At 39.8% G+C, this 3,215-nt stretch overlaps 1 non-coding gene across 1 annotated transcript; it reads left to right on the top strand.

Moving 5' to 3' along the window:
• The first annotated feature begins 537 nt into the window (after window positions 1-537).
• On the top strand, window positions 538-644 carry LOC112745465 (small nucleolar RNA R71). Its single transcript, XR_003173393.1, has one exon. It is a non-coding gene; the product is annotated as a small nucleolar RNA R71 (small nucleolar RNA).
• The last annotated feature ends 2,571 nt before the right edge of the window (window positions 645-3,215 follow it).

The following is a 3,215-nucleotide window of genomic DNA, read 5'->3' as shown; positions in this document are numbered from 1 at the left end:
GTATGGTTTTTGGTTGGAGTTTTGGTGAGTGGCGTGGTTGTACTAGGTTGGATTGTGTGGTCTGTGGTCTTGGCCTTCATTTTGTTGATTCTCCGACCCAAAGTTTGGGTGGTTCCTCCAACCAAAATTATAGGTTTTAGAGTATGGATCATTAGCTTGCCTAGATGAGTTTCCAAGGTAATTAGCTTCCTCCCAGTTGGCTCCTTCTTCTGTCTCCAATTCTTCTTGAGGTGATGATTGAGTGTGGATAGCTGCAGCCTGAGTCTTCTCCATTTGCTTGGTCAATTCAGCTAGTTGCTTGGTGATCATCTTGTTCTGGGCCAAGATTGCATCCATATGGTTTAATTCCAAGACTCCCCTATTGTTGTTTCTGTCAGAGGCATAAAAATACTCATTGTCAGCCACTGTCTCTATAACATCAATAGCCTCTTCAATGGTCTTCTTCTTGTTTAGAGAACCTCCTGATGAGTGGTCTACAGCCTTCCTTGATTCACAATTCAGCCCTTCATAAAAGATGTGGGTTTGCACCCACTCATTAAACATGTCAGGGGGCATTTCTTTGTCAAGTCTTTGAATCTCTCCCAGGCTTCATATAGAGTTTCACCATCCTGTTGTCTGAATGTCTGCACTTCAGTTCTTAGCCTGTTTACTCTTTGTGGAGGGTACAACCTTGTCAAGAATCTGCTCATTACATCTTCCCATGTGGTCAAGCTTTCCTTGGGGAATGATTCCAGCCATTTTGATGCTTTGTCCCTCAAAGAGAATGGAAACAGTAACAATCTATAGGTGTCAGGATGAACACCATTAGATTTAACCGTGTCACATATCCTTTGGAATTTAGTAAGATGCTCATTAGGATCCTCTTGTGCACTTCCCCCAAAAGAACAGTTATTTTGGACAAGAGTTATGAGCTGAGGCTTTAATTCAAAATTGTTAGCATGGATAGTTGGCCTCTGAATGCTGCTACCACAATTTCTTGGATTTGGATTGATGTACAATCCCAGGACTCTTCTCTCTTGTCCAGCAGGGTTAGCTCCACCCCTTCTGGCATGGTTATTCACCTCTTCTTCATGATGGTTTTTCATATCATCCTCCATGGTTATATCAAAGTATTCCTCCTCTTCTTCTACACCAACAACCCTCTTTCCTCTTGCTTCCCTCCTTAATCTCAGGAAGGTTCTTTCCGGTTCACTATCAAAGGAGGTTGAAATTTCCTTTCTCCTACCTGTCATACAATGAACAAGTACAAGAAACAACAAGTGTAGAGGCTACTAAAACAGAGTATAGTTAGCTTGGTTAGAGTAATTTATCAAATAGTTAGTAGGTTAGCTTGCTGGAAAGTAAAGAAGTAAAAGAAATTAAAAATAAATAACCAAAAATCACAACAAATGAAAGGAACAGCTGAAATTAAAATGCAATAAATCAAACGAAAATAAAAGTGCTCAATCTAGTTATTCTTCAATTTAGTAATTGTTAATACAAAACCAATCCCCGGCAACGGCGCCATAAACTTGATACCCGGGAATTTGCCTCTCAATAAATTTCCTTCCGGCAAGTGCACCGGATTGTCGTCAAGTAAAAACTCACAAAAGAGTGAGGTCGAATCCCACAGGGATTGGTAGATCGAGCAATATTAATTAAAGAATTACACTAGTTGAGCAGAATCGGAATTGAAATTGGGATTGCTGAATGTAAAATGGCGGAAAACTTAAATTGCAAGAAATTAAAGGAAAAGAAAATTAAATTGCAGGGAATTAAAGTGACAGAATATTAAATTGCTAGAATTAAAAAATGGGATCAGAGAATTAAGCATGAAATTAAAGAACATAATGTAAATAGAATGGATAAGATAAGAGATGGGGGATTCATTGGGTTTTTGAAGATATTGAACTCTCCGGATCAAATCATTTTCATCTCTTCCTCAATCAATGCATTTATTGACATTGCTTGGCAATCTTAGATGATCGGATCGCAATGTCTTAGCTCACCGATCTCTCTAAGCATGAACAATTGCCCAATGTCTTGATTTAATTGCTCATGGGAAGAGTTAAAATTTGGTCACTGACTATACCACACAAATTCATAGATCAAAGTGTTGGTAAGATTACATGTCACTATATCTGTCCAAACCCCAATCTAATCCAATGTGAGAAAGCAATTCTAGCATGAACTCTTCATTCCTCTCTCAAGGCTCCGAAGAATTCCAATTATGGATATCTTCTCTCTCAAGACAACTATCCAATTGAATTAAGATCGAAAGCTTTCTAACAAAAATCAAGAGAAAAGAAAGAAGAAGCTGAAAACTACTATTGATCCATTGAATTATAATAGAGCTCCCTAACCCAATAAAGATGGATTTAGTTATTTATAGCTCTCATAATGGAAATTGGAATTGTAAAATACATTCTGAAATTAAAAGTGCAGTAAGTGTAAGATTTCCAAAATTGGGAAAAAAAGGTCCTTGCTAACTTAAATTCTAAGCTATTTATACACTTTCTTCCATTGATCTTCAAGCCTTGAATTGGACTTTTGGCCTTGATGGGATTGGGTTGAAGATGGCTTCAATAGTTGCCCTTGGTGTTGAGAAGAGATCTGTAAAAAATTTGAATCCTGATGCTTCACGTTTGAGTCAACATTTGAGGGCCAACGTTGACTCAAACGTCATTTAAAACAAACCAGCAAAACCAGAAAGCTTGCTGTCATTGGCATTTGACTCAACGTTGGAGGGCCAACATTAGCTAACCACGCGAACGCGTACCGTGTGCTTCCGCGCAAAAGGTCAAAAATGCTCATCCACGCGTATGCGTACTGTACGCTTACGCGTGGATGCCAGATTTTCATTTTACAATTTTAAAAGGAAGCAGGGGATGTTGGCCTCAGCGTTGGACCTCCAATGTTTCCTCCAACATTGGCGTTTTCACGCGTACGCGTACCGTGCGCTTCCGCGCAAAATGGTAAAAAATGCTTATTCACGCGCACGCATACTGTACGCTTACGCGTACATTGGTATTTTTTCATCTGACTGACGCGTACGCGTCGATTCAAAATTCTCAACTCCAATTTCTGGGCTTGGCATCGTGGACGTTGGAGGTAGTATTTGAGGCAACGTTGGACCTCCAACGTTCGGTTTTGGTGCGTACGCGTACCTTGCGCTTCTGCGCAAAAGGGTCAAAAAAATTCATTAATGCGTACGCGTACTGTACGCTTCCGTGCGG

This window comes from Arachis hypogaea, chromosome 14 (assembly GCF_003086295.3).
Source record: "Arachis hypogaea cultivar Tifrunner chromosome 14, arahy.Tifrunner.gnm2.J5K5, whole genome shotgun sequence".
In the NCBI taxonomy this organism is placed as follows: domain Eukaryota; kingdom Viridiplantae; phylum Streptophyta; class Magnoliopsida; order Fabales; family Fabaceae; genus Arachis; species Arachis hypogaea.
This window is presented reverse-complemented; position numbering and strand designations above follow the sequence as displayed.